A 20,579-nucleotide genomic window follows, 5' to 3' on the forward strand; every position below is an offset into this window, starting at 1 on the left:
CCAACATAAACACTTCCCAATGAAAGAGATTGTTCTTCTTGAACACGAGACAATATTTGGCTTTTGAAAGATTCTTTGTGTGAAAATTGCTTTCCCTTTTTTTAATGTATTATGCTAATGCATACCCAATTTTGGATGAATTTTACTTTGTCTCTTGTATAGGAAAACTATGTACACACATTATTTTGCTAAGTTTTACTAGAACAAGATGAAACATGCACATCAAAAGATGCATGATAGTCAACAAAAGGCAAGATGACAGAGTTCGATGATGCAATAATTTCTCCTACTCTTTGAGCACTAAACATGAACACCATACGTTGTTGAAAATGGATCTTTCTACTAATTGCAATGTTTATCCTAATATGTGGTGTGAAGTGTGTGCGCTCCTTGCCGCACTGTCGAAGCAAGGGACTTGCCAATACACCGTATGCGAGCCACAAACGGCTCCAAGCACACAACAAGCCTAAACTAGCAAGCTCAAGAAAACAAAGGGTGTGTCACTCACCGCTCTACGCTCGCCTTCGTGGTGGATTCCTCGCCGCGATGAAGAAGAAGCTGCAGTCGTGCCGCGCTCAACCGCTTCGCCGCCGTCGTGCCTTCGTAATGCTCGATCGCACACACACTCTCCCTCTCTCTCTCTCTCTCACACACACACACACGAGGAGGTGAAGAAGAAGAAGATGGAGATGGAGCAAGAGCACTCTTCTATTGCACAAATGAGAGAATGAGTAAAAATTAGGTTTAGTTGGCTTTTATAGGAGCTCACCCCATTCACACTTGGGCGCCCATGCTTAGCCAACTAATCCCTTGAATGTCCAAGTTAAAGTGCGCCTCTCATCGACGATCACTCTACCTTTCCCTATTGGTCCGACAAGCCCGGTACCTGACTCTACTAAATAATACATAATACACGTCCATCGTAGGTGATGGGTGTCCGTGAGCCGTGAGGGTTAACATGCCCCCCTTCCTGATGTAGATTCCGTCCTCGGAAGCTATTGAGTTGAAGTTGGTTCGTCGAGGTGGAAGAGCATTTGAGATGAATGTCCTTAGCCTTCTTCAGTCACTGCAAAATCAAACAACATTGGCACAGTAATGGCATTCTCTTAAAAAGCATATGCAGTTTTAGGTAGACACATTGATTGGTCAAAGAATTTCAAACAATTTGTCAACAATGAACATTAAATTGCAATGTAATCAAATGCATAAACAGATGTAAAGGTAGAAAATTAAACAAGTCTGGGGTTGCTAATTTGACGGTCGAAAAGCACTAGAAATCGAATATTAATACCATGGGTAAGCTTCTTAATTTTCTGTGGTCAATTAAGTTGTTTAATCGCGAGAGCCAAGTATTCATGTTCGAGGGCTGACTAGAGGCTATATCTAGAAAACTTTGTAGTTAAGCTACCATAAAAGGAATTTCTCATGAAATCATCGCCTGACTGATTACTTTTTCTTTGACCCCCCAAGGTCTTTTCACACTGATTCAATTTTGAAGTGGGTGCTTATTTTGTATGCCTTGGGTTTTTTGCTTTTCAAGGAAAAGCGCCCACACTGGGAACCTCTAGGGCTCTAGTACCATAGGCGATACATGTGAGTGAAGTACCAAATCAAGCTGAGATTTCTCTTCCAGCTTAAAATTTTACATTGTGGCACTTTGATTTTTTGCTTGTTCATTTTCAGCATTTAAATTTTGTAACTTTGGGGGGTCATATAACACTGATACACTCCCCAGGCTCATCACATTAGTAAACTCCCTTTATAATACTTAAGCTAAAGGTCGATAGGGTTAAGCCCACTAGAAAGACCTAGTACATTTCATACAATGCTGCCTAAATCGGATTAAGAACCTAAGTAACCATTGCTTATTAGGAAGGCATTCCCCATGGTATTAAGAGAAGATTTCTAATACCTAGCTTGGTCAAACTAGCTTCGTCGGACTGCTTGATTTTTAAACCTAGACAAGTGATTATGACAAAACATTACATTGAATTAAATGTTTGATACTAAGCCAATGCGCTGAATAGTATGCCACCAATCACAATCAAAGCAAACAAACATGGATGCAAAAAAGATAAGGGCAATGCTAATGGACAAGAAACACCTGTTTGTGTTGATGGTCGCGCTTGATTTGAAGGTTCCATGAAGGTCCAAATCCTATCAATAGCAACACGCTCCTGTACACACTAGGAAACAAAAGGAATACCTCCAGGAGGAACATCAGTGGGAAAAGAGAACTTTGCTAATCTCTCAACTCTAAAACAGAAACACTCCTATCGTACTAATCTTACCTAACCTCCATCATTCAAGTGATGAGGATCAAAGGTGTTTTATGGCATAGGTTTCTGTTTCACTGTACCAGATGTGACATGTGTAGGTCTGAGTCAATGTTTTGACTTTTAATGTGCATACTCGTTTGCTAATTGCTCTTGCTCTTTTTTTTTGTTTTTTTTTTGAGTATAAAGCTTTATATGTACATTCCCTAAGATTGGAGATTAAGAGGTCAGGGAAAAAGGTTGAGAGGGAAGCAAGTGAATGATGACTGTCAGCAAACACTCCCCCCTTCCTTGGGTAGATCATACCGTTTGAAATGAGCTTGTCACCCTTTGAAACCAATTGTTCCAGTTGGTAATAGGTGAGGATTTTTGCCAGTAGTTTTCTATTACCCTAGGTGCCTCATCAAGTTGCAAGGGTGGTAAGGTACTCTCCCAGGATCGAACTTGAAGTGGTTCATCAGGTGATTCTTGAACACTGGGAGGTGTGGATTCTTTTGTAGCTTCATGGAGGTCCACTACTATAGATGGAGGCTGTGTAGAAGCTTTTACCTCTATGGATGTATTACATGAGGAGCTAGAAGCTTCATGGGACTCCCCCCTTCCTGAGCTAGTTGGAACAAATCGTTCTTTCTTTGGTACCCAAACTAGCTCTGGACTAGGTGTGTAGCATTCTGTGATTTTTTTCTTTCCACGATCATTGATTCGTTTTGGAGCTACGGGATTGGGCTCACTTGGGTCAGGTGATAGGTAAGAGCACAATCTACGTTTCGGCACCCAGATTTGATCATTTCCTTGATAGTAGCCTTGGGCTTCCAATAGTCGTTTAGGGATCCATCGCAACATTTTCTTACTTTTCTTGGAGCGAGTGGTACGTTTCTTACAAGGCTTCTGTTTTTTAGCACTAGATATGGTCACTAAAGAAGGTTTAGGGACCCACTTGTATGTTTTCTTCGTTACATTAGGATGAGTCTTGTCAGAAGCGATATGCATTGCTTGTAGCATATTTAAGGGTATAGGCATTTCATCCCCCTCAGGTGTTACCCAGGTCGTCCCCCTATTTCCCCAAGTGTCTATGGTTGATGCTAGGTGGACCCAATCCACATTGTCCGACTCAGTCATCCCAGGTAGGATATCCATATAAGGAGAATCTTGGCCAATGTCTGTATCCTTCTTACAAGTGTAACAATATTGTAGTGGGACCGAGTGAACTGTGGTGTCAGAGCGATGATCAATAATGGTTTTAATCCCTAAGGGGTGTACCTTACCAGTCACCAAATCCACTCTAAGGACAGAGTCTTGGAATTGCAAATAGACATGATTTTTAGACCAATCATGAACCATTTGTGCTTCCCTCATGAATGGTCGTCTTAAAATCATTTCATATGACATAAGGTGTTTAGAGAAATCCATTACAATGAACGTATGTCGTACCTTGTGTCCTAGAACTTTGACCTTAAGATCCTTGAGCATCCCCATAGGTTTGGCTATGGTACCATTTGCCATCTTTACCACAATGTTAGTAACACTGAGGCGGGGTTTTCCCATGGATTCCCAACAATCTTTTGTAACGATGCTAACTCCCGCACCACCATCAAGAATTCCCTTTATAGTTAATCCCTTGGTAGTGATGGGTAGGGTCGCATTAGACTCGTCGCCTTCAAAATACTGCCCTAATTCGTTAATGGGTACCTCGATCACAGACTCGTGTCCATCTAAGTCAAGTGATTGCACATGATTTTCCTCATCAATCATAATTGAGTCAGGCCTATTTGGTTGCGCAAACTGCGGTAATCCCGTTCGTAGCTCTCCGTTAAGGAATGCTCGAAGTGCAAGGAATAACTCAGGATCTCCAAACAGCTTTGCTATGATCGTGGTTCGGACCTCAGAAGACATGAAGTCCACTAGTTTGGCAACATTCATTGGCATTTTGCAGGGTGTAGGTCCTTGACTAGGAACTGGTGAGGATGGAATCTCATATTCCTCAATGGGATCAGGTATTCCTTCGTTAAACATCCTTTCCAACAAGAAAGGTGTATGCTCACTTTCTGATGTCCCGTCCTCACTCCCTTCTTGGATGATACTAGATATGGCTAACGGTCTATGGTTCATGTGGGGTGGATGAACTTGCGTGGGAAACACTGTGTCATGAATTTTGACCTGCATGGGTTCTGGTTCTAGTTTCCTTTGAGTCTCCTCCACTAAATCTCTTAGATGTTTCACCTGCTCAATCTCGTCTACAGGGTTTGGGTACGTCCCAATATTCTTTTTACGATTCTTCCCTTTTTGCCCCTGCGGTTTATCTTGGGGGTCTTGGATTGGATTTGGAAACACTTATGGTGTTTTCAGAGGCTCTTTATGGTTTTCTCTTATTCGGTTTTCATTTGGTTCCATGTTACGGTTTTCTGTGTCGGTCTTTCTCTTTGTGGTATTGGTTCTAGCCTCCATTGTCTCGACTGAATCTGAATCATCCTCGAGGTCATTCATATACACGGGGTCATCTCCTGTTCCTATGTTTGTTTTGGAACTTGGCTTTGAATTTTCCATATTCTGCGACTTCTTCCTTCGTGTCTTCTTTTTCTTTGCTTGGATAACTGACGCGGTATCTCTCTCTTCGAGGATATGGCCTGGCCCTTGAAGCATGGACCGTGTAATTGCATAAGAGGGTGTGACGGGTGGTATTGGCGATGTCACACTAGCAATCAAATTTAGGGGTGTGATTTTAGGCGCATTTGGGTTATAGGGGCATTGGGCAATCAAGTGATCTATGCCACAACGATTACATGTGAGTATTGGCATTGCAGACGTGCTCCCTTGATTCTTTTTCATCTGTGCAGCATTCTTTTGCAGCCTAATAGGGCACTCCGCTACTCGATGTGGTCCACCACACTCGTAGCATTGAAGAGGTGGCCTCCTAGCCTGGGTGTTGATATTTTGACCTCTGGATGCGAGAGCAGCAGCTTGATAAACCGGCTTGACTTGTCCCCAACAATCTTCCATGTAGTATATAGGACACTCTTCCAATGTATCAAGTCCGTAGGCAATACTAGTGTCTATTTCCTCCTCACAACCATCTGCATAAGCATTAGATGGCTCGCAACCCACTTGGTTCATAGGGGCAACTCTTGGATGCGGGGGCTGCGGTCCTAGCACAGGAGGTGGTAACGGTGTAGCTTGTACAACATTTTGAGATCTAGGGACCATGTGTTGCGGTAGTTGCTCAACAGGTGGAGTAGGCATCAATACAGGAGCTCGAGGTGCATCCGTCCAGGCTACAGGTGGTCTATTTGCCATCATACGTTTGATCATTAAACAATCCTTAGCTTGGTGACCATACCTACCACATGCGTTGCAAGTTCCATTAAATTTTACTCTAAACGTAGGGCACTCACTAGTGCTATGTGGACCTAAGCAAATGGAACACCATTGTTGCTCCCTTCTTGGATACATGTGACTATTTTGAGGGGGTCGATTATCCTTAAGAGACTCTTGGATTGCCTTGGTGAGGTCTGTCAAGAAGGTCTCAAATACCTTTGGCTCATTGGCAATGGGCTTTGCAGTCATGGGTTCATACTCAATGGCTTGTGAGCTAGTGGATCTCGTGTCAGTAGACACCCTCATGCCTGCTATCATCAAGTTGTCCTCTAATTGGATTGCATTGGCAGTGACATCTTCCCGGGTTGTGATACCTCTAATCACTAGTCCATTATAGATTCCTTCATTCCTCAACCCTCGAATGAATTGATCAAGCAGTTGGTTATTGTTGAAGCGCTCATTTACAGGGCAGCGAGAGTTTAAGTGCTTTAGACGACTAATGAAGTCCCTTACTGACTCTCCTTCCTTACGTTCGGCCTTCTGTAGCTGAGATGCTACACCCCAAAGCACACCTTCTCGTATGTACTCCTTTAGAAACAACCTTCGAAGGGTAGGGTAGATTGTTTTCTCGTCCACCCTTAGGGTCCTATACCAATCTACAGCCTTCCCACTTAATGTCAAGCTTAAGGCATTGCACTTATGTAGTTCGTTGCGTTCCCCTAAGGAATCACATACTTGTTCAAACACTTCAATGTGTTTTCTAGCATCTTCGTCCCCATTGAATTTTTGCGTGAGTTTGGCAATTTGTACTGCCTTACTTCTAGGCTCTCTATCAGATGCGTGACGCATATTTTCCGCGATAGATCGACCTATGGTTTGAGCAAACGCTGCCAAGTCACCTATGTGAGGAGGCAGGGCCGGTGGAGGTACTCTTGGAATCATATGTGGGAGAGGAACGGGTGCCGGTCTTGGCATATGTGTAGATGATGCAGGATATGGAACATAACCGGGCATAGGTCCACTCGGATAAGAGCTAGGGAGCGGCACTCGAGGAGCATAAGCAAGTGGTACAATTGGAGGTGTGGGGGCCATGTGTGCATAAGGGGCTAGAGGCACATACGGTCGAGGCCCCATATTAGGTACTACAACACTAGGTAGTGGCACTGCGCTAACCGTAGATGTCATCGGTACATTCTCTGTCAGGCTTATCCCTGGAGTGAGCACTGTGTTTTCCTTCATAGAGGGTTGAGCCAAGTTAGGGAAGCTAAAGTTTTCGCTCGGAGGCTTAGATTGCATAGAGACCCCAGGTGAAATGACGTAAGATGGGTCCATGGGACTCATTAGAGGAGTCTCCATTTGTGATAGAGTAGGCTGTTGAGCCTTGCTCGTATCTAGAAATCTCATGGGGCCAGTTGAGAGTATATTTACCCCTCGGTTTTGCCTTTCTGATTGAATAATGCCATGGATAACATTACAGATCATTTTCTGTTGATCTTCGATGCTCGTGGCACTAGAGGTGGATTGTACAATCTCTATCCATCCTACATGGTAGGCGTGGCCAGAGTGTAGATCCGTCAACACCTCAGTGTGGAGGTCGTATGTCCAATGATCATTAATGAACAATCCTTCTAGAGTCGACGTGTTAACGGTTTCTTGTGAGGTAGAAGCAATGTTGCTCCCCGTGGTTTTACTTGTCACCAACGGTACTGTAGAGGGAACTTCTGAAGGAGGCAGCTCAACAGGGCCTTCTTGGTAAGAAGTTGGCAGGATATCCACATGGACACTCTTTGGGGGTGTGGGGTCCACGTGCGATGTGAAAGGAGATTCCACTTCCCCACCCCCTTCGTGTGCTTCATTTGCATCAGGTTCCGAGCGAGTAGCTCTACCTAATGTTTCCATGAAACGGCCAAACATACTAGTACTAGGCTGTGGAGCTTCGGGAGGTGCATGGCCTTCTCTCTCAGTGTTTTGGGTAGGGTATGCTTCCATGATTTCTGAGTCGGAGGAGGAATCACTAGCGGCTATTTTAGGGTCTTGGGTGGTGCTACCTTGCGTCCCCGCTGAGGGTCTAGAGCTTATCGTGGATGGGTAATGGGTGTCCGTATGAACAGAGGCACTACCAATGTGATCGTGTTCTAGCACCCGCCCAGAGCGTAAGTGCATGTGCTTTTGATACCCTAAGGTGTCAAAAAGTTGCTCTAGGAGGCCTTGTGACTAGTTTTTAGCGTGTTTTTTTGTTTGTTTTTTTGCTAGATTTTTTAGAGCGTGTCGTGGAACGGGCCGTGTGATAGCTCGAAACGAGCGTATCGGTCAGGGGGTCGTGCCGTGCTTTACAGCCCTCCGTTTGGTCACTCTATGCCCTCGGAATCCCTAAAACTGTCAATTTCCAGTAGGGAACTAGGCCCAAACTAGAAAGTCTAAGGGTGCAAGTGGGAAGAGAAAGGAGGAGAGTGGAGGACTTGTCCCACATGCTCTCATTCTCTCTTGAGGGAGTAGGGTATATATATAAAAGTGAGTCTAGTATATATCATAAGACTGAGGACTGAGGCCTGGGCTTGGGCTTGGGCTTGGGCTTGGGATCCCGATCTATCTTTTATACAAACCAACCCGTCCGTTTTAAGAGTCACGTTTTTTATTTTCGAAAAATTTAGCCGCCCGCTCGCTCGCGTTTTTAATTTCCGATTTTTTTTCCTTTTTTTTCCTTTTCCTTTTTGGTGCAGAAAATACAGAAATTGAAAACGCAGATATGCAGAAATTTCAGGAAACGCAGATATGCAGAAAATTGAAAACGCAGAAATGCAGACATTGTAGCAGATTGCAGAAATTGCAGAGAAAAGCGCAGAAATTGCAGAAAATGCAGAAATTGCAGAAAATTAAAAAAACGCAGAAATGTAGAAAATTGCAGAAATTAAAAACGCCGAACTTGAAAATGCAGAAATTGCGGAAATTGAAAAAACGCAGACAATAGCAGAAATTGAAACTTGACAGCAAATGCAGAAAACGCAAAAAACAGAAATCTCCACACACTCCTTCCCTGCCTTTCCTATGATAGAAATTGCACCACAAGGAAGCGTAAAGTGCTAACCGAGCTTAGTGTAGGGCATATCCCCGGCAGCGGCGCCAAAAATGTGCGCTCCTTGTCGCACTGTCAAAGCAAGGGACTTGCCAATACACCGTATGCGAGCCACAAACGGCTCCAAGCACACAACAAGCCTAAACTAGCAAGCTCAAGAAAACAAAGGGTGTGTCACTCACCGCTCTACGCTCGCCTTCGTGGTGGATTCCTCGCCGCGATGAAGAAGAAGCTGCAGTCGTGCCGCGCTCAACCGCTTCGCCGCCGTCGTGCCTTCGTAATGCTCGATCGCACACACACTCTCCCTCTCTCTCTCTCTCTCTCACACACACACACGAGGAGGTGAAGAAGAAGAAGATGGAGATGGAGCAAGAGCACTCTTCTATTGCACAAATGAGAGAATGAGTAAAAATTAGGTTTAGTTGGCTTTTATAGGAGCTCACCCCATTCACACTTGGGCGCCCATGCTTAGCCAACTAATCCCTTGAATGTCCAAGTTAAAGTGCGCCTCTCATCGACGATCACTCTACCTTTCCCTATTGGTCCGACAAGCCCGGTACCTGACTCTACTAAATAATACATAATACACGTCCATCGTAGGTGATGGGTGTCCGTGAGCCATGAGGGTTAACAAAGTGAAAAAAAATTCTCCATTCTTGGGCCATTATCCATGGTCTATGCATGACCTAATGCTTAAAATAAGACAAAAGTATATACGTCCAAACTAAGGTCGTATCTAATGAGAGGCAAAATAAAAGGATTTATTGAAGTGCTTATTTTGGCCAACCTAAGAGGACCTAAAATTCTTTGAATTACTATTTGAAATTGCAACTTAGTACTAACAAACAATGACGCATTAGGAAAAGTTTGGACTAAAAAATGGGCCTTGTAAGAATTGTTGATGCGGCATAGCTTTCAAAAAGTGGGGATCGGTAATTTTTTTGCAAATAAGATCCAAACTTGTCGGAGGTTGGATATTTAGAATCTACTCTTCAAATGCTATCTATTGATATATAGCATGCATGTATCGGACATTGCCTTCATGTAGATCTAGAAAAAGGTGATTTTAGATTACCGTAACGGTAACAAAACTTGGTTGATTGAAAAAAGATGGCATAACTTTCATAGAAGTCATCCAAACTTTTCGGACCTTGGCTCTTTAGAATCCATTTTTCAAGAACTTTCCAATGATAGGTCATATCATGGGGTTCTAAGCAATATTTAGAGGGGTCTACCGGGTTGGTTTCTTTTGTACAACTTTGATGATGTGGCACTCTTAAAAGGCCCAAAAATGAGTTCAAAATTTTCCTAATGTGTACCTTTTTTCTTGCTATGGGGACAAAGGGATCATACAATTTCTTGTGACTCATGAAAACTACTTGATTACTCTAAAGTCTAAGTATTCACAATGACATCCACAAGCCCTCCTCAATGGGGGCACCAAAATTGAGGAGGTCCAAGGCGGGCAACAAGAGAGAAGAACTCTAAACACCCCTCAAGGATCCAATGTTGCTCAATTGGGGCTGGGGCAACCATAAGCAAGAAAAATCAACAACAAGCCCACATCCTAACAAGTGAAGGGGCACCACTTAGTTGTGGGATGCGAACTAGGATGTAAGAGAGATTTTGTCACGACCAAGAAGAGACACAACAAAACACACACAAAAAATCTCACCAAGACACACACCAAATGAAGCAAGAGAGAGCTAGAGAAACGGGAAGAGAGAGTATAATGGAACTTGTGCAATACCTCGTTTGTAACTTGCAAATAAAAATGATTTGTTATGAAGCTATGGTAGAGCTTGCACGAAAGCAACCCAATGCTTAATGAATGCTAATTATCGCCAGAGCACACACACACACACACACACACACACACACACACACACACACACACACACACACACACACACACATTGTCTTAGGGTTGTGAGACACCTCTCACCAACATGCCCTCTTACATTGAGCAAGAACTTGGCAATGAAAACACACTAATCACTTTCTCAAACAAGCTCAAATGATAGAACTTAAAAGGTACAAGCCACCTCACATTTCTCAAAGAGCAAAGATTATGGAGCCAAGATGTCTTTGAAGCACTAAAAACTCAATTTTTGATTGTAGAACAACATGGACAATAGTGGTTTGAGATAGGGCACTCACACTCTCTCACTTTGCAATATGCAGCATCAAAACTTCTCTCACAACAAGTATGAAGCTCACAAGGTGATGACTACACCTAAATCTCTCCTCATGTATAGAGTTTTGGGGTGCTTGGTGAGACATTGGAGATGATTTACAAGAACGATAGGGTCCTATTTATAGGTTGGAGACTCCTCATTAAGATTATTAGAAATCCTAATTTACAAGATAATCAAATCAAACTTATGATCTTTTTGAATATCAAAATATAGTGGGCCTTCTTTGTCTGCTTGAATCATGGATGTGGGCTTAAGAGAAAGGCATTATTGATGGTAGATTGAGTGAAATTAGATTGTTAAGGAAAAGAGAGAGAGAGAGAGAGAGAGAGAGAGAGAGAGAGAGAGAGAGAGAGAGAGTTTTTACAATGTACATGTCTTGCGATGAGGTGCCTTTTAAGGTTAGATCAATGGATATTTTTTGTTAATAAGTTAGTGGTTAGTAATAGTGTTAGTAGGTTACTGGTTAATGTTAGTAATCACTAAAATGTTAACAATACATTTACAATGGATAAAATGAGTTGAAGGATTGAAGGAGGATGGGTGAATGAAGTGAGAAAATTTTTGTGATGGTGAATCTTTGCAGAAATTTGGATTCACCATTGTGTAGATCATAAAAAATGATCGCCTGTCTTTTCGTGTTCCTCCTCCTCTTAATGTCCCCACCGTCAAGGTTGATCACCACAAAGAATACGCCGATGTTGGTTGGTGAGAATCCCCAATTAGCAAAGATTAAGCATGGTTTACATGCTGAATTTTATCTATATAGAGTAGAGGTAACAAGGAAATATAATTTAGAGGTGATATAGAGAGACATAGAGAGGATATGTGTACATGTAGAAGCCCCTATGAGAGCTATGGAAGGGAGAGGGGAGGTTAATAAATAAGTCCAAATTTGAAAAGATTCTAGAAGTGTGCTAGGATAGGCTATAGGAACATGTTCCCAAAGTTTCATCTCCAGATGTAACAAATCGTGATTCATGTTCCTTTTCCACATTTCCAAAACAAACCCTAGCCATCATGTTTCAAGTGTTCAAAAAATCCTAACCTTAAAGTTTCAAGTCATTTGGACATCAAAACCTTGATAAAAGTGCCGAAATTCTTTAATTCTGCAAAAAAATCCAAATTTTTGCTTAGACCACAAGTAGAGATTCAAGCCAAAAACTTTTTCAACCATAGCATCCCCACAACATGCTAAATTAGTACCTCTAACCCAAAATGGACTTGTAACACCATGACCTAGTGCCTATAGTTGTCCTAGTCACATAGATGGATTTTGGTCAAATTTGAAACTATTTTCATCCAACTTCTCCACTAGTTTTTAGGCCTAAAAAATTGACTTTTTGGTAGCAAGATGCCTCCTCAAAAGGCTCAGAAGGAATGGAAACACGCCCCATACGAAGATGTGGATGATCTCCTTGAATGAAAAAGTCCATGTCAAAGACGCGGAGCTAGCATATATACCAGCAAATGTGTTCATTATAAAATTTAGGCAACATATGGGACAAAGGTGAAGACCACCATTTTCCCTCAAGGACTATGAACAACATCCTTTGACCACTCTTACAACTCACGTATACACCCACCATTATTGCACACATGGCATGCATCTATTTGTTAAAAGGTTAATCACCTCCTTAATGTAAGGTCTCTACTTTCGAATTTCACACAAGTTTTATTACGCATTTCAATTTTTTTAAACCATCACTCATTATTTAAGATATTCGAGCTCAAATTATGAATGGTAGGCTAAGAAAACCTAGAATTTAAAATTTACGCTACAAAATTCTGACATGTTTAGCTATATGAATCACTAACTAACTTATTGCAAGACTTATTTATTGATTGTAGAATTTTCTTTTACTACTGTAAAGTTAATATAAGACTGTAAAGTTTAACTTAAAAATGTAAAGTAAATTATCATTAAAGAAATAAATAAAATAATTATCAAGACAAAAGAATACACAGGGATGACAAATGAAGGCACATGGACTCACCTGGACTCACATAGGAGGAGACAAAGTGGGACACACTGCCACATGAAAAGGAGAGGCTAGTCTTGACTAGTCATAATGAGGGGGGGCTGTGTGGCCTTATCTTTTGATGATAATGACAAAGTGGTCAAGCTGATGGGTACCACAAGGGTACCAAAATCGCGGGTATGATTTTTGAGGAAAAAAATATGTTTTTTGGAAAAAAAAAAGTTGGACGTTTTCTTTTCTGCTATAAATAGACCATCCATGCTCACACTTTACACATAGAGATTGCCTCTATAGCGCTCACGAAGTGCTGCCACTTCTCTTAGAGAGGAGTCCACAAACCACTAAGAGAGAAAAAACTCTATTGGACTAATAAGTTGCGTATTAATTAAGCATTCAATTAACTTTAGGAATGATGTGTGCGTGCTATCTCTTACTCTAATCTCTCTAATAGATTAGTAAGATTCAATTAGTTTTAAGAAGGATATGTGTGTGTGTGTGCTATCTCTTACTCTAATCTCTATAATAGATTAGTAAGATTTAATTAGCTATGTGTGTGTGTGTGCTATCTCTTACTCTAATCTCTCTAATAGATTAATAAGATTTAATTAGCTATGTGTGTGTGTGTGCTATCTCTTACTCCTAATCTCTCTAATAGATTAGTAAGATTCAATTAATTTTGTGTGTGTGTGCTATCTCTTACTCTAATCTCTCTAATAGATTAGTAAGATTCAATTAACTTTAAAAAGGATGTGTGTTTTCTATCTCTTACTCTAATTTCTCTAATAGATTAGTAAGATTCAATTAGTTTTAAGAAGGATATGTATGTATGTGTGCTATCTCCTACTCTAATCTCTCTAATAGATTAGTAAAATTCAATTAGCTATGTGTGTGTGTGTGCTATCTCCTACTCTAATCTCTCTAATGGATTAGTAAGATTCAATTACCTATGTGTGTATGTGTGCTATCTTTTACTCTAATCTTCTAATGGATTAGTAAGATTCAATTAACTTTAGAAAAGATGTATGTGTATGTTTTCTCTACTCTAATCTCTCTAAGTATACCTACTCTCTCTAGTTAGTACATCTTCACTATTAACTTATGCATAGTTAATTGAAAGTTAATACATAAGAGAACTCATCATATTCTTATTATACATTATGAAATTCTCATTCACCAATTTTATTGTAGATTAAGTAGAATTTTGAATAATACTAAAAATTGATTTAGTTGAAGTATAGAAATTGAAGTTAGATTGGATTAGAAATGTGAAGCATAAAAGTAATGCATTCCTAAACGTTCACTCATAGTTTACACACTTAATTTTTGATTAATCACGATTAGCAAATATTTGATGTATAGAAATTAGATGTAGAACAACAACACTAAGTGTGAATCCGAGTTGGCGAGGGTTCAAATTACAGACTCTCTTTGGAAACAAGGAGATTACTAGGGAAATTGACCAATTTAAAGTTCTAAGTGTTTTACATAAGTGTAGTACAAAAAAATGGCTCCAAAGCGTGCTCGAACCCAAGGTGCTAATGATCATGAAGCTGGTACAAGTAACGGTGGAACTCCTGTGGAACATGTTATGTCTCCACCAATCGGACCAATCAGAGCTACGGTACAGGTTAGTATTGCAGTTTCAAGTTATGCATCATTGCATATGCGAGACCATAGGAATATATTATTTACCTTATAAAAAGAAAACACGGACCGAAACCACGGAGCTTAACCCCAAGAAACTCGGCATATGTTTGATAAGTAGGAAAGAATGTCTGGTTAAACTGGTTGCTATAGGAAAGAATGTTTGTCCAAAACCTTCGGCATGGTTTCTCTCAAGTCTCTCTACTTATTAGCGCTGGTATTATGTGGCAGTTGTCGAGGCGTGATATGACGCCTAGGATGGCACCACTGATGCTGTGGTGGGAGTACTCCTAGATTAGCCCAATTGGATACTGCAGTTTTGTTTTGCCGTGGCGTGAGGATGACACCCAGATTGGCACCGTTGTTGCTGTGGTGGGAGTACATCAAGATTAGCACAACGAGTACTTGTTGAGCGGTATGGGACGCTCATGAGGACAAGGGTTTTTATAAATAATGTATATACCGATCGGACATAATAGCGCCAATAGAGATTCTTGAGTTAACCTAATCCAAGGGTTGTTGGTTTAAAATTGGACGACTTCTTGTTTGACTATTGCTTGTAATAATCTTTGAAGGGCTGTTTTAACGAACCAGTATCATAAATAAAGTAAAGGAACATGTATGTTTAAACAGTGTGGTAGTAATTAGATAACAAAAGAAGGGTGAGTGTGGTGTGGAAAGTGGGAGAATGATACCCCGACGGTATCATTCTATGGACGGGTGGACCCGATGAGTCGGGTAACTTTCCAACGCTAGAAATTGTCTTTTTTTAAGTCATAAATCTTTAAAGAGACAAACCTTGGCGGCTGTGCTTCTGAAACATGGGGAAAAAAGCGCATAGGTTGGTCACTCTAAGATTTATACTTTTAGGTATAATTGATTATAGATAGGGTTATGGTGGTCACGCCCCGCTATAGCGAGATAGGACCAATCCTTCACTAACGGTTCATGCCCCTGGCTACGTAGTAGCTAAGGCAATGTCCGTTGGTTTTTTTTTTTCAAGATTGGAGACCTATCAAAGGTACTCCGCTCCTCTCAAAAAGGGGTAGGGACCTGACACATAATCTCATGGAAATTAAAGAGACCCTCCTAGACCCCATCCACTTCCTAATGTTGAGAGGCTCCGTCAGCGAATCAACTACCTGTAAGAACAGAAAGAGCAACTCCACATTACTCTAGCACGAGAAAAACTTGGGGAATTTACTCTGCATACAAAATGGGATGCCACCTGCGAGCGGATAACTTTGATAAAACCCGTGTATACGACTTGTATTAATGAATATGACCCCCCTCTCTATGCTTGTACGACAATCAATGAAGAAAACTATCATACCCCTATCTTACATGTAAAATTTAGGTCTCACATGATCTAACCGAGTTAAACTAGTCGAAGAGTGTGTAGCATATTGACTGGCATAGTACTAGGGAACCACTTCTGTTAATTACTAGATCTACCCTCAATGTGTCTTAGTTTGACTTTCAAACTATGTGCCTGATCAGTTTGCACTCTAACTACTTGTCAAATTCTGACCCATCCAAAGCTGGTGTAAATCAGCCCTTGACCTGCTCCAATTAGCCCTTATCCTATGACTGACTTGATGCAAAACTTGATGTGTGATGTGATAAAAAACTTCCCCAAAATTCATCCAATTTCTAGTGCATACAGATGACCAATCATTACAAGTAATCAACCTGGGTCAGGTTTTCCACAACTTCTTGTACCCAACCAACAAATTTTGAAGCATGAAAATGAACACTTGACAATGTAACAATCTGCCCACAACCTATACAAATTTTTTGCCTTTCACCCCACAAATCTGTAATCTTGTACACTCTTGTTAGTGTTGTGGTTCTCTCTTGTGATCTTGAGCAGGAGGATTGGGGGTTATTTAGGATCTTTTAGGATGGCTTTTGAGGAAATGTTCTTACTCTTGTGGAAGGAGTTTTAAGTTATACACAAGGAAAGGGGAGAACTTGCTTGGTTCTCGACCTATGGTAGCTCTCTTAGTCTTGGTGTATTAGAAGTGAAGGGAAGGATTAATTTTTCTTTTTTGGCTCTCTTTATCTATCTCAAAGCATTCGTGGGCTCTCTTGGAGCTCTCTCTAGGGAAATTTAAAGAGGGAAGGAGGCTTGCTTGTGTTCAGTGTGACAAGCTTGGAATAATTCTGGCTCATGTCTAGGGGATCTCTTATGTAACCAAGGCCTAGGGAAGATTTTGAGTAGTTTTGCGTCCTGCTATAGCTTCAAAATCAATACACATTACTACTAAAAGAACATGGCTATAGAGTTGTGTTAGGCTGTCCGTGTAAATTTTCACTTATACAAACTCTTTATAGCTTTCATCCCTCAACAAATGAACTATAATCACAAAACAAGCAATTGATACAAAGCAGTGTTAGTTCTTGCATGTATCTTTGTAGTTATTGACTCACAAGTTCAAGGGAAGACTCTCTTGGGAAGCCATGACTTTGAAACACAAAAAATTCCTCTCATTTTTCCCTTTTCTCACTCCCCCCCCCCCTCCCCGCCCAACAAAAAAACAAGAAAAAGAGATACCCCCCTTCCTTATTTTTAAGCTCGGAAGATAAATTATTGGGGCCTGCCCCTAACTTATATGCTTATGTAACCCCTCCCCTGCACTTACATGGTGCGATCGGGGGGGGGGGGGGAACAGGATGTGGCTAGTATCTTTAGTGATTCGGATAAGCAAGTTGAAGCTAGTTTGGAGTTACAAGTGCAACATCAAGCATTGAAGAAAATTTAGAGGGAGAACAAGGAGATATTCAAGATTATTTGATTCATATGATGTAGGGAATAACACACTCTCTACCCTCCTACCACTCCAAGAAGTACCCGCACCTGCCTACACATCTCAAGCTCCAACAACCAATGTAGACGAAGTGAAAGTGCTGAAGAAAATCTACAAAGACAAATGCTTATGGCTAGGTTGATAGAAACCAAGACTCAAAGGGATCACATAATCAAGGATCTTTAAGAACAACTAGAAAAGCAAGGACAAATTTGACCAACCAAGCAGAGAGACACACTAGAAAGCTATAAGCTAGGGACTTGGCAAGTTGTGCTCTGCAATCAAAGGCTATTTTTCCTAGTGACACAAACATAGTAGATGCTTGAATTTGAGAGTACATATCTACCCCCAATGAACATACCAAGAACATAATCCAGGGGAGATCTCCAGATGCTCAGAATGAGCTAAAGAAATGGATAAATGACATGCCTACATGATCACATACAAAGAGTATATGCTATATGAGCTCAAATTATGGGAATTGATGGCACTATTAATGATCAAACGAAACGAAGTGGTAAAGAGCTTTGACAACAAAATGATAGCCTTTCCATTGATGAAACAATAAGCTTTATTGTGGAAAAATAATCTCTTGACGACATTAGAACCAAGTGCAAAGGTAGACTACGAGGATGTGCGAGTTATAGTAGCAGAACAATTGCTTCTCATCCTAGAGATTCATCCCCTATGTAGAAAGAAGTGGGTTGAGAAAATACCCCAGGATGAGACCACTTACCGAAATGCCCCTTAACACCTCAAGATTGACCTAACCTATTGTCCAATCCCTAGACGGAGATCTTGGGAGAGCTACTTTAGATGGAGGAGAAAGAGGCCCTCTATTCTGAGTTACCATGTACTTTCAAATCCAATCAACAACTACAAGCCAACAAAATCATCCATAGTCCATACCATGAAAGCTGTCATTGCTCAAATGAGGGATATACCTCATCTAACATGCAAGATGCTGACAAAGATAGCCAAAATGATTATCACTTGCATTCAATCCTTTGAAGACATTGATGCAACAAAAAATCCTTTGCAAGTGTTCCTTGAAGGCACAGAGGGAATCTCCTTGAACTTGGAAATTGAAGCCCCCAACAAAAATATTCTCATGGGGATGTATGCAAGGTTCAAGTTCCTCCCTTCACGCTACATGCAAGCATTCGAGGAAGATTTTAGGATAGGGTTCTTTGAGATGGACTCGACCATCTTCAGCCCCTCGACCAAAGATTTATAAACAAGGCACATAGCCTACCAAAATTCCATATTGAATCCATTCAAGGATTTGTCATCCAAGTAGTTTCTTGAGCTGTCAAGTAAACCCAAATAACAAAGACATCGGAAAAGCGATAGTTTGTCTATTAAAGAGCAATAACAAAGGCTTGCATGAGGAAATACAATGGCTAGGAAGGGGAGAGTGTTTGGTAAATGTAGCCAACGGGTGCCCTCCTAGCTAACCACACCTTCTCCAAACCTTAAATTTTAATGTAACCCATATCACTTTTCTCGAAAAGCCTTGTAAAAGAAAGATTATGATTTTTGAGTCAAATGATGTACGAGCCTAATAGCCTTGTAACCCGTCCATTAGCCATATGAAAAGCCCTTGTATAAAGCTCAAAATTCCTAGTCTAAAAATACATTATAAGATTATGTAAAATGTGGAAAGTGAACTTTTGTACATAAGACTCTGAGCGACTACTCAACAACAACTTGTAAGCAATTTTTATTTTCATGTGGTAATCAAAAACTTTTGTTCCAAGAATTTCATTGTGTTCCTTGTCTCTTTCTCTTTCATTTAATTATTTTGTGGTTTGCAACTACCTATCTATGAGCTAAATCTGTAGATTTGAGTGCCAAAATGGTTGTTTTTTTACATTTTGACCATAGAGGAATGTTTCTAGACTATAAGCCGACCTATTTGGATATTTTTTTTGCACTTTTTAGGACTTGGACCATGATGAATTGAGATTTTTGTACCTTGTTGGAGGACACAAAATTTGTAGATTAGTGCCCTCAAGCATAATACAACTTCCCCTAAAGTTTTGTAGCAATCTAAATTCATTTGATTGACAAAATGGCGTAATGATCTAGAGCAGTGAGATAGGACATAGGTTGATTTCCCATACTAGAGAGTGATAGTTTTCTAGTTGTGTTGATATCTTAGTTCACTAGGTTCAGTTCTTGAGGTTGACACCCTCAAAGAGTCTCTGTGCTTTATCCGAGTCACTTCCCTCACTATTGAAATTATGTTAGAGCTAGATAACTATGCTGTAGATGTTTGATAGTGGAGACCCGTTAACATCTATATGTATAAATTTACAAAGATGGAGTTTCAAAAATGCATGAAACATCATTTACAAAACCCTGATTCTGCTAAAGAATTCATCTTGAGCAGTAGCACAAGACTTCATGTCCACAAGGTTTTAAAAGGCCACATAACATAAGTACAAACCTCATGAAAACAAAAATCTATATCAATGCCCCCAATCTCAAAGCATAAACCATATGTAGAATCCAAATCTTCTTCATGCATGAAGTACTCTCCATGCCACACAAAGAGACCCTTTCATTACTATATTATGAAAGGCTTTAACATGTCATCCCAAAGGTTGTCAAATTCTACCTCATCTATTTTCATCATACTATTGCAAGCATTTAGCTCAACCATGTTACCATTTTGACATATTTGGTGCTCCTCAACGTAAAAATTCTACCAAATCTTTGCTTAAAGCATTATAGCAAAACTTAGTGTGTAAAGTCTTCATCCACAAGGTCCACAACAACCTTGTTTGCATCATCACTCTTTGGAATGGAATCAGTCATGTCATGTACTTGAGAAGCCTCTTCATAAGCATCATCCTTATACACATGGTCACCTCTATGTATTTTCTTTATTTTCTCATCCAAATTCACGTTTCTAGAAGCATCAACTTTGGCATGTATAACACCATTAAATTGCTTAAACAACAAGGATGGCAAGATACAAGCACTTTTCTTCATTTCTTATCCATACTGCATGATTTTTCTACCTCTCTAAAAGGAACATTGTAAAATTTCTTATTGTAGGTATACTTGAAACCCACAATACAATATAGACAAAACCTCAGCTTCACATCACCCTATAATCCAACCTCTCTTAGCCTCACTAGCCTCCATTCCTTATGCTTCGCAACCTTCATTGCATCATCAAATGTCTTTGGTTTTTTAAGATCAAACTTCAACCTCAAATTAACCCTCAAATTTTGCATAAACATACACTTATTAAGCATAAGATGAGGAACATCACT

The sequence above is a fragment of the Adiantum capillus-veneris genome, chromosome 4 (genome assembly GCF_014529385.1).
Source record: "Adiantum capillus-veneris isolate H3 chromosome 4, ASM1452938v2, whole genome shotgun sequence".
Classification (NCBI taxonomy): domain Eukaryota; kingdom Viridiplantae; phylum Streptophyta; class Polypodiopsida; order Polypodiales; family Pteridaceae; genus Adiantum; species Adiantum capillus-veneris.